This window comes from Megalops cyprinoides, chromosome 18, assembly GCF_013368585.1.
Source record: "Megalops cyprinoides isolate fMegCyp1 chromosome 18, fMegCyp1.pri, whole genome shotgun sequence".
Classification (NCBI taxonomy): Eukaryota; Metazoa; Chordata; class Actinopteri; order Elopiformes; family Megalopidae; genus Megalops; species Megalops cyprinoides.
The window spans coordinates 21,045,770-21,057,711 of record NC_050600.1 but is presented as its reverse complement, the minus strand read 5'-3'; the positions used below and the strand labels follow the sequence as shown (position 1 = coordinate 21,057,711).

At 46.0% G+C, this 11,942-nt stretch overlaps 1 protein-coding gene across 6 annotated transcripts in view; it reads right to left on the bottom strand.

Moving 5' to 3' along the window:
- LOC118793495 (RNA-binding protein 47-like) overlaps positions 1–10,932 on the bottom strand; it is a 37,417-nt gene extending 26,485 nt beyond the window's left edge. For 5 of the 6 annotated variants that reach the window (XM_036551709.1, XM_036551713.1, XM_036551712.1 and 2 more), the window contains exon 1: positions 10,148–10,932. The gene's annotated coding sequence lies outside the window, so the exon portion shown is untranslated. Of the gene's footprint in view, positions 1–10,035; positions 10,073–10,147 lie in introns of those variants that run through there. The other variant, XM_036551711.1, reaches the window with a different exon arrangement.
- Between the last annotated feature and the right edge of the window lie 1,010 nt (positions 10,933–11,942).

Here is an 11,942-nt window from a genome sequence, read left to right as displayed (position 1 = left end):
AATGTACTGCATATAGCACAGCAACAGCAGTTTATTGTTCCAATTGTTTCTACTTTGTAGCAGAACCTTAGAAACATACGCAATAAGAAATTTCAGTATACTAGAAGTTCCTGTGGTATATTAAGCAATAAACTGGCCTACATTCAGGAGATATTTATAATGGAATACAGGCAGTCCACAATGAAATAACTCCACCTCCTTCTCCTCTGACGAGAATGGCAAGGAATCTGGTTTTCCATTTAAGTAAGATAAAGTTTAGTTCTACTGGGAAGCGAGAGCAGATAATGGTTTAACGTCCTTCAGCAGTAGACAGGACTGTATTGGAGCCTGGTCTTAAGCATTTCTGCCCTCCAAGATGTTGGCTAACCGACACAGACAGAGCAGCCTTGGTTCATACAGCTTATTCCAGGATACAACAACAAACAGCCTGGGACCGACTGTCGCCCACAAGGAAAAACATATAGAAGAACAGAGGCCCTGAAACAAATCTTATTAGGTCACAGATGCTTCGAACGGGACCAGCAGACAATAATCATACATTACAATACAGAATGGATGCATGGATGCATGGATGCATTTGTATTTTATTTTTCTCCCAATGACACAGTAACTTGTCACGGTTCCACCCAGTAACATAAGCAGGACATTTATAACTCAAAGTACCTGGTATAGCTTTTCACATTGTTTACAGTGGCCTCAGTTATGACTTCTCATTATTTCTTGACATCTTATCACACGTGAATGAGCTGCTCCCTATACAGGTACCATAGTGATCCGGTGGAGATTCTCACGTTAGTGAGAACCACAGCAGTGGGATTCGTGTTGGGAACATACCTGCCATTTCTATAGGGCACTGGAATGGATACTGTGCGAGCCACTCAGATAACACTGATAACGCACTTGACTGGGCGGAGCTGTGGGACTCCTCGGCAGCAGGTCTTCCGAGGTGAGCCACGGCCTCGTTTGTGAAAAAAATCCATAGACGGCCCTATTTTACCGGCTGTTAATTGCCGCCGCTGACGCACGAGTTGCTGATGCGAGCAAGCTCCGGCTGGAGGGAATTCAAATCACGGCGCACCATCACCTCCGGAGCTGGGCACCACTCCACTGGCCAGCCATAAACATGGGGTTAGCCGGGCGCTAAATCTCCCGTAATATAGAGGCACAGAGGGAGCGAGCAAAGTCCTTTTAGGGTGTGATTGGCCCCATAAATTCTTTCACCATCTATTTTGTTTTATTGGAGGCCGGATCAGGTGAATGCGCGGCATCCAACTGGATTGTAAGGGCTCTGGTCGCTAAAGTACACACAACAAAAGCCATGTAGGTACATTTACCTGTGGCTTAACGGTAAGTATTTGGGTAACAAGCAAAGCTGTCTCAGTTCACTTCACTCTCAGCCATCACCTGACACTTGAATATCACGGAGAAACCGGAAAGCCAGGTTCGCTGCCAGTATCTGATTGTTAGCCTCAGATGCACTGTTTGCGAAAAACAGAGAGGTGAAGTGAATCATTATGCAGCACCAGCCTGTGTTAAAAGACTCAGTGGAATCCATACATGTGCAGCTAGTCATTAAAAATGTATCAAGCACTCTTCCAAGTGTCTGACACAAGTAGTCCGTAGGCAAAGGGAACAAGCTAACAAAACCATAGCGGTAAGGAGCAGGGCTTGTGACACTAAGGCTACCAGTTCAGTTCCTCGTTATGGCTCTGTTGTACCCTTGGGCAAGGTACCTGATTTGCCTCAATAAGTATCAAGCTGTAGAAATGGATAATATATAAGAATTGTCAGTCACTAATGATAAAAGTATCTGCTAAGCAAATGTGATGTAATAGGAGAGATACTTATTCCCTGGTAGGACTGAATGCAGTACAACTGGTTCACTTAATTAAATCGGTTTTGAAAGGCTGTTTGTGAAAAGACTCCATAATGCCTCATTCAGAGATTAAAACGACAACCATCGTTGTTTTAGTGTTTCTTTTTCCATGGCTTTGTTTATTTTATTCATTTCTCTAAGATAGAGATTTCTCTGATAGACATTAAATCACATGGGTATAATCCATGTCAACCAGAAAGGGTTCTAGAACTCTCTAGCTCCCTCCTCTGCTGTTGCTCTGAATAGATCCCTGGAAAGTGCGCTCCCTTTAGATTTATTACTACAGGTGCAACTGTCATCTCAGCCTCGAATGAACATACAAATACTGTTTTTTTCCCTAAGAATAGGCTGTGGAACTGAAGGGGCACCATCTCAGAAAAGCCCCCACATCCCAGTCCAAGCTGGTAGTGCTGTAATCCTTACATGACTGGACATTAGTGTATCCATTGTCATCACAGACTGAGGTGACTATAATATCTAATATGTTATGAACTGTCCACTTTACAGCTAAATATTGACTAAAGCAATTCAATGCATATGACACAAAGGTACAGTGGGAGCACAGCATCCCACAATGGGCTTTGAACCTGCAAACCTCCGTTAATATGGCCACACCACACTAGCACATACTGCAAGCCGGTAACAAAAACAAAGAGCCTAAACAAGTGCGCATTGGTTAGAAAATGAAGTGTTAAGAGGATTATCCCTTTCTCAGAGCTAATGAAAGGATGTATATGCTGACGCGAGCGTGCTGCTGGGATGTGAATTGAATACATCCTGCTCCCGGTCCTCTGGCGGACTGCGCAACCCTGTGCAAGGGGTCAGAGGTCATACGCCTCCACACTGGAGCTCTGAGACAGACTGCTGGGGCCTGGCAGAGGTCCTGCAGCTCGCAAGATTATTCAGGGAAAAATAAGAGCTAAAAAAAACAAGCATAGGTCAACACGTAGAAACAAAGGCGACAAAAAAATTGAGGTTATAGAGAAAAAGAGGTTATTGCCCAACAGAATGGCTTTCTCTTAGCTTTGTGTATCTAATATAGTTTCACTTAGCCTTCGTGTAACATGCCTGTACAAATGAATGTGTACATGTTGAGAAGTGAATAAACAAACGTAGAAACATATTTCAGGCTTAAGTTAAAAAAATAGTGCACATTATAAAAGAATTATTAGTTTAATATCAATATTTCATTAATCTTACTTTTATAAACATATAACCTGTTCCAAACACTCAATTGAGGGTGAACTGGACAAATCTGGAGGTGAAAAAAAATTGTCCGAAAAGTCAAGTCTCTACAGGCAGTCAGCGGTTGAATGGCATGCCTCACACAAACAGTACAAGACCAAAGCTCTGATTAATCAAGGTTTGCAGCACAAAGTCTAGTTTCTATCAAACTTCTGCAAACTGCACCAGCATATCGAGTGTGAAAGAGATGCACATAAGCTGACTCGTGACACATGCTGGCCTTTGTTTACCATATGCCGGCAACAGCAACGACACCTGCAAGCACACAAAACGTATTAACGGTTTATGTCCGTCTGATGCTGGTAGCTGTTGGTGCTCAATGCTGAGACATTCCAGAGTGTATTACACACAGCTGAGAGGTGTGACAGAGATGAAAGGATTAAGGCCCAGCGGCGTTTAATTCTCTCGCAAACAGGGGGAACGGACGGCGGGCCAGGCCACATCCACGGGGGAGGCCATTTCTGTCTGTGTGCTCTCTCTCTGTCGTGCTGTCTTTCAGCACCCAGTGGAGTTTCTGGATGTGTGTCGCTGCCTTTGCGTCACACAGTGTTTTATGTTTGCTGTTTCTTTCAGACCCTTGCGGTTTTCCTCAGCGGTATCGAGGTATTGGCGTATCAAGAAAACTCGGGCCAGCCTGACAAGACTGTGCTGTTGTAGGAACATTGTGGAAACATGAGATTCAGATGCTCCACAACGCCCTATAAGTAATAAAACCCACATACATTGAGTTAAAAGATCAATTATGAATAAGCATTTCTGATGGCAGACAAAAAAAAACCCACTACAAAATGCTGATATTTCATCCAAAGTTCAAACATCGGATACAATCCTCATTGTGTGACCCACGCCTTATAAGGAGCATATGAGTCCAGGGCCTGTCTATGTTTCATTCTTGGTTGTATGTCATATCAACATATTCCCAACTTACTTCCTGGACCCCACTGTCTTGAGTCAGCTGATTAAGTCTGTGCTCTGATTTGCCAGCCTGGAGATCATGTGACCAAACAGTGCCCCTCTGCCAGTTAATAAACACCTTAGGTCTTCTGATTCAGACTCAAGGTCAAAGAGAGAAAACGGACAGGCAAAAAAGAATCAGGTGAAACTGTATGCAGGGCAAAGATCATTAAACACATATATAGCTGACGGAGTCATCTGGGGGGCTGTATTCACAGTGTTTATGGAGGAAGTATAGATTTTTCCATGGTGAAGTAATAAAGCCAACCAATCCTGACCAGTTGAAGCACGTAAGTATTAATAAATGTTCAATGTTTGACACAGCTGTCACTATAGGGTGGGTAAAGTGTATCATGGGAATTCTGCTTGGATAATCTCTCTCTGACAATATAGTTAACGTGCTTTTGACAGGCATACATACATGTACATATGCAGAAAAGAGAGTATTCTCAAATACTCGCACATGTCCACACATGCATTTTTTAAACACTCAGAAGTGTCACGCCAGCTGTGTACCCGCACATTGGGAAACTGTGCAACAGGAAACGTAAAACAAAGTCAGACTTCCTTGTACCCTAACAATGTCTCCTTATGCAGCCTCTAAACCCACAAACACAGGGTAGGAGCCGTGTAATTTAACTCGGAGTAATTGGAGCCATCGTGCAGTAATCGTCAGAAATGCCTGGTCATACCACAAAGGCCCGGTTTCCATTCTGAGGGGGGCAGTGCGTGGGCGTGCCTGCTTTTCCTCAACAAAAGCCCACAGAGAAAAGAAAAGTGACCCGACTGCACTGGGCGAAACTCGCTCGCTCGGGTATGCCTCGCAAACATCCGCGAAGCCAGATCCGACTCGCCGTCACGCCTCTCCGCCTCCCCACCTCGACCTTCCCGTTGCGTCTAAGCGGCCGGCGCTCAGAATTCTCCGGTCTCAAGTCCAGCCGTGGTTTGCTGGGGCAAGTCTGCACAAGGCCTTGCGAGCAAAGAGCCTGAGAAGTCAGTGGAGCGCTGCCCTGCACTGAGGTTGGCAAAGAACAGCAAAAAAACAGCAAAAAAAAAAGCTGACTCATGATTTCATGGGTCCTCCAAACAGCCAAAAGAGCTCAGTGACCAAATATACAGAGCAATTACTCAGAGGAAAACAAGTATACTGCCAGCTGTCCAACTGTTGGCTGTCAATAGAGTATATTTAAGTAAGTAAACTCTATTGACACAGGAATCCAACTGTTCTGTTCAGAAGGTGCAAGCATTCTTTTTCTTAATTCGCTCTGTATACATATGTTCTTCCCTAAATGTTTTTTACACAGCTATTTAGCTTGACCTTTGAAACAACTGTAACTTCTTGAAGGTCGCAGGGAGCTCAGCGCTCTGGTCTCGTGCTACATTCTGGAACATTCCATCCAGTGAGATTAATAATATGGGATGAGGTATTCACAGGGCAGAGGTCTGGCCTGTCAGCCTCCTGCCTTGCTGATACAGGCGCTGCCTGGCTTCTCTTCCCTGAAACCTAGCCGCACTCTCAACAACAACCCCATTGTGTGCAGGTATGCAGAGAAAGGTGCCCGACTTTAGATGGGCTAGGAGCAGGGGGATCTACGTTCTACCCTGCCATTCCTCCTACCGGCCCACCGTGTGTCCCCAATCCCCTCGTCCCGTCACCTGGCAACCAACCGCCACGGTCCATCCGCTGGGTTTGGCAGCTCTTTGCCCCACCCCACCACCGCCACCCCAACCCCCCCAGCCGCAAACTCGAAACGCAACTCCCTGCCCCCTCCCGGCTCCTCCGCTCCCATCTCCTGCACAACAGGCGCAATTAGCCACCCTCAGCAATCACTTTGATAAAAGTCCAGGGTTAAAGAAGAGAATACAGAGAGGAGGGAGAGAGGGAAAGGTGGTGGGGGGATGAAATGAAGCATTATAACAGCATTAGCTGGGGGTCCGAACAGAGAGAGAGGGGCTTTTCCATATGAGCAACGCAAAGGGGCAGAAAGGGGGGGAGGGGGGAGGGGAGAGGGGACGGCGCAAACGGGAGGGGAGCCTGAGGTATTGGGAAAGGGGGTTCGGGGGTCTCGGATTTGGCCCCGTCGGCGGGGTCGGCTGTGCGCGAGCGCGTCGGCGGCGTGGGGGTAATCCGCGCGGCTGCCCGGCACCGAGGTGCGCCGCGGGACGTCCCCGCAAATGAGCCTTTGGTCTCAGCTGGGCTTTTCCTAATAAGTCCCTCTTAATTAAATTAAGAAAATAAAAGGCTCCTCTGTCGGAAGAGGTTTACCGCAGCACACGTTTTGAAAGGGGCGAAAAGGGAAAAGAGGAAAAAAAAAAAGACAGACTGCCCTCCCTTCCTGTTTGGTGATGAAAGTACAGGGGAATAATGAGGGCATTGTGTGACTCCGGCTCGAGTGGACTGTGTGTGTGTGTGGGTATGTGTGTGTGTGTGTGTGTGTGTGTGACAGGCAAGAAATGCACCACTCAGGTAAGACCACCGTCCAGGTGGTACAGACAGTCCCCTCAGATTGCAGCCTGCTCACTCCTGCTCCTCATGACTGTTCATAACGCAAAACAACAGAAGTGCAATACAGATTGCCTCTGTTAACCACTGCTAGTCAGTATATTCACATTCCTTTCTGTTTCTCCACCTTGGTTTAAAAGGGCCTCGAACATGTTACTTCATTGCTATAGTTATAATAATGACCCAGCTGCTCAAATGCATTACAAAATGTGTAGCATTGTGAAATTGTAAATCTCTCTTTAGAATGTCCTAAGCAAAAGGATTACAGCAATAGTAAGAAAGCAGGAAGACTCTGCACTGGAGACACTTGTTTTATGCAATAATTTAAATCAAGAACTATTTATTTATCAAAGTCTTTTGACCTGACCACACTGCAGCTTGTCCAAAAGCTTGTCTTTTCACTTCTTACGCAACACCATGTGTTCGACAGTCAATTGCAGTGGAAAGTTAGGAGAAGAAGCTAGGAGCAACGTGATTGGATTAACTCCAGGCCTCGATGTAACAAAACGGCATATTAAAACAGACAACAGCATCGTCCGGCCCCTCAGGTTTTTAAATTTTTTTTTTCTTGCGATTCCTGCTCGGAATCTGTCTCAGGTGTCGACGGCGCCATCTCCGCACCACGCGCCGACAAACACCGCCTCTCTTCCTGGAAACCCCGAGCGTGCCGGCGCAGGCGGGCGCCTCGGCAACTGGACGCTGTCAGATCGGAGCAGGGGGGGAGTCAGGTGACTGTTCGCGAAGACGGGTTTTTTAACATGGCACGCAGAGCTGCCTTCGGGGCCGATACTCGCTGTCAGTCAGCCTCAGCTCTCCCCGGATCACTGACACTCAAGGGGAAGCAATGGCTCTTTCAGGGGCATTACACTGTAGACAGACAGGCCGCTGATCTCCGCATAGTCATTACTCCAGCTTTGGGCTACAAGCCTCTCAGACACAATACCTGTTATTGCCGGCGAAGGGATCACAAACCTAACAGTATAACTCTTATACAGACATGGAGGCTTGTACCCTGGCAATTACAATGGCGATTAAGGTAGATTATGGTAATGCTGCCGACTGGCTCAGTTCTGGGGTTAACACCCCACAAGAGAGGTGACTTCAGCAAAGAGTATGCGTGTGTGAGAGTGTGTGTGTGTGTCTATGTGAGATAGAGAGAGAGACAAAGATTAAGAGAGAGACAGATAGATATTGCGTATGTGTACGATTTCAATGGGACAGACAGAGCAGCGATTTGACAAGGACAGTCAAGGGCACTTCCCTGCCTCACTCATTCAGCGGCGCTCAATCCAAGGTGCATTTCATTAACAGTTATTTCACCCAGCAGTTTATGAGCAGCGTGAGGAACCGAACCAAGCAGATTCTGAATCTCAGTAACTCTAGGCAGCCTCTGTCAGGTAAACCAACCCTGTAAGCACTTTCCACTGTGGAAAATGAGGGGTGTTGGTTGCTGCACTTCTGAGTATAGATGACGGGCATCTCTCCTGTTACAAGCGTGTGATTAGTGCAGCGAGACTGGGAAAACCTGGTTGGGGTTACAAGCCCCAGCAATAAACAGGTTATAGAGGTGGACTCTTAAAAATTCACTAAGGAACTTTGGGCATATTAGATAAAGCTACAAAACCCAAACTCTGCCCACCTATGACCCCTCAAGCTTTGCTAATTTCCTCTGCAGCAAGTAAGAGGTGCAGATTAATGTGGCCCAGAGTGTTTCGCAGCACCAGACAGAATCACTCCCGATCTGACCCATTCCACCCACATCCACCTCAACCTCAGGGTTCCGAGCACTCCACTGAATGTTTTTGACAAAATAATCCAACAGCTGTTGCACAAGTCTTGCAAAAAAACATCCAAATGAGTCTTGTTATGCATGTGGTAGAATGCAGAAAACAGCAAATCTCCATCCAATCACATGACACACTGACCTGGGGTTTCTTCTGACCGTTGAAGGTAACAAGTACACTGGGGAGTGTTTACAGGTGCAGCGCATGCTTCATTTGTATAACATTTTTTTTTTTCATTTTGGACACACCAGTGAAAGTGAAAGACCATCAGGTTTCAGGTTTCTAATGCCTCCGGAATGCAAAAGAGCTTCTCCTACAGCTGTTAAAAAAACCCTGGCACAAGTTACCCAAGAGATGAGATCATTTCACCAGATCATCCTCTTTAAAGCCCTTATACTCAATTTAATGTTACATTAAAGAATGCTTGCTTAGGGAAAGAAAATGTCACACAAGGTGGTAGGTACATGTACTGGACCAAATAACCACATGATGTCCTTGGTGCAAATTTGGGTCATGATAATATAATAAAGACGCCATCAGCTTTTTGAGAATGACTGCTTTAGAATTTCTTGCACAAAACAGAAATCCACACTTCTGCAACTTCACGATTAACCTACATTTTGAGACAAGCTTCCCTGTAAGATCTCTGAGTCTTGTCTCTCTTTGCATCTTGCCTGCCTTTCGCGAGCGCTGTGTCTCTCCTTTGTGGATGTTAAATAAAAGCTGTTGAGAGAGCATGGAGGGCTGTGCTTTCCTGGCGTATCCAATGTCGTGCCGCTCCCCACCCACAGGTCTTTGTTGTCTACTGAAACATTCCCGGAGCACGCTAAGCACGGGAGCTGTCAGTGTCTCCCGTCCTTGACTCTCACCTTCTCCCCTGAAACTTCCGATGTTTACTGTAACTACAGCAGGAATCTGAACCCCTCCCCCCAATACACCTGCCCGCACCGCGTCCTTCACTGCCTTGTCTCCCCCTCTCACCTGAGCGCCGCCAGGTATCAGCCTTCACAGGTAGAGAGGACAGGTTTAGCGCTTGCACCTGTACAGTCAGGCTTCGGTATGAATCTCCCCTCAGCTCCAGGAATAGAAGACTTCCATACATTTTTTAAACCAGAGATTCCCCATAAGATTTTCCCACACTTCACAAAATGCAGGCAAGCTTGAGACGGGTCTCGCACAAAACATTGAGAGAAAAACAACCGTGCAGCAATGCAAAATCTCTAAAAGACAGTGAACGCGAGCATTCGCATCTGAAAATGCCCGGACAGTTACACACACTAAAATTGCATAATGTCACGGCTGCAGTCTGTGACACTTTGACACACTCACTGTGGCAACAGCCAAAATGCGTTCCCTCCCGACATTTAATCCAGCCAATCTTTCTTTCTCTAACAAATTCAGTGAATTGCAATTGATTTAATTTGACTCACAGAAGCGAACGGGAAGTTCACTGTTATCAGTTCTACCAGCTTAAATAGGATGAGAAATGCTGACTCTTCCCCTACAAAACCAAAACTGACATTCGCCCTTTTCTCAATTGCACAATGCATTATTTTATAACGCCAGCCAGCAGAAAGAGGAAACATGCTGAATTCAGCCTGAGTGATACTGGCGGATGACTGACGACCCACTGAACCTGTTCACCCGATCAAACAATCTACAAATGTGCTCACAGGGTACACAAACGTGTTGGAGAGAAGGACCATGAGAGAAGCGACGTGCCTCAGGTGTCTGAGAGTCTGAGGGAGAGAGGAGAGAGGACAGAGGCAGGGCTGTCTGCCTTACCTGGAGAGCACGTAGAGTGGGGCTGTACTTTTGTGTCGGTGCTTTGCGTGCAGAACCCCTCAGAGAGAGCCGGAGGAACAGGACTGGCTCATTCGCAGGTGCATCTTCTCTCTGCTCTTCATCGAGGGGGGAAGCCCGGCGACCTCCTTCCAGCAGGCAGTAAACGCGGGGAGACCTCAGTTTCTCTTCTTCACTTCTTCTCCACCTCAGTTACGCACATACACACACATACACACACACACACACGCACCACACACTCACACGCGCACTTCCTCCCGCGACTGCCTCTCCTCACTTTCACAGGCGCAGCGCCGAGGCCGAGGGGGAAAAAGGAGAACCCGCAAGGACCTCGAGGGGAGAGCGAGTAATTAGTACCAGTCGAAGCGAAATTACTGACTCTCAGTGACATAAGCTGCACATTCCACGGTGCTGAGGAGGAGAAAAAAAAAAAGAGTTCTTAGAGAAGACCGGTGCAAACATGCATAAGCACTGACACACACACACACACTCAAAAAAAGCGTAGGTGTCGAAGTCAAAAACGAAACGCCCAGAAGACAGGATGTTTATAAGGCGTCAAACATCTTCGTACGCAAAAACAGCCCCAGGTTGAGGAGGACAGCATTAAAATAGAAAGTCATAATAATCTTTAAAAAATCATGAAGAGAAGGTAGGGCGCAGAAAGCCGAAGCGGGGCACAGAAACTCGGCTGTCACTGGAAGCGGTGTCTCTCCCGCTCTTCTCCTGAGTGCGCTCCTCTCACACTGACCGGGCTTGTGTTCTTTCAGTACTCCCTGCCCCTAAACTCACCAAACCTGAATTGGGCTCCTTGCTTTGAGAGCTTCCCATAATTCACAAGTGAAACGCTACCCTCCTGTGTGCCGAGCTGTGGCTGGCTCCAGGCCAGGGTTGCATTCCTCCCATTTAGGGGAGTGTTTGCACACACCTTTATACTTTTAGAGAGATATCTTCTAATTTGCCTGAATTTTCTCCTCAAAAGTCAGAGCAGGGACAAGGGGAGAGACGCTGAGCAGGCCAAGATGTATAAAAATAAGGAAGATACCTTTGTGTTATTGGTGACATCCACGTTATGACATGCCTAGGGAACAGATATATATGCTTTCTCATATATATATATATATATATATATATATGCTCATCTCAACTGAAATAACAGTTGTGGTCATCATAATTTCCATCATTACGTCAACAGCAAAGGTATGTGGTTTGGTTTACCTGGTATTACGCATTTGTGAACAAATGTTACATCACTGTAGAGTGCATGCCAGCTTTACATAATAGTTAGCCAAAGAATCTCCAGCCAAATTTGCCTAGTATCACAGTTAGTTATACTGCTATATGTTCCTTTAATATAAAATTCTCTCTAGCTGTTTATAACATTCAATTTAAAAAAGCTTTTTGGTGTACCTTGTATGTTATTTAAATCACACCATGCCACAAATTTACATCTTTTATGACTATGAGCTGGGTTTGGATTCATTAAAAAAATATAGGTAAAACCCCCAACAGTATACTCACACACAGTTTCATCAAGTTTCAGAAATGCTAAAATATGTGATCATATTGCTAATGCATATCTGCCTATTAAGTCATCTGTTCCCAGACTCCAAGCTTGTATACCTGTTTGTTTCAGTGTCCCAGTTCTTGGCCAGACATTGTTATGTTATATTAAATATATTAAAGGTTCAGTTATACAGATTTGAGGAACATACAAACCCCACAAGGATGTCTCAAAGCATAGAAGTGACACATCGCCCACCACCCCCCTCTCATTCAG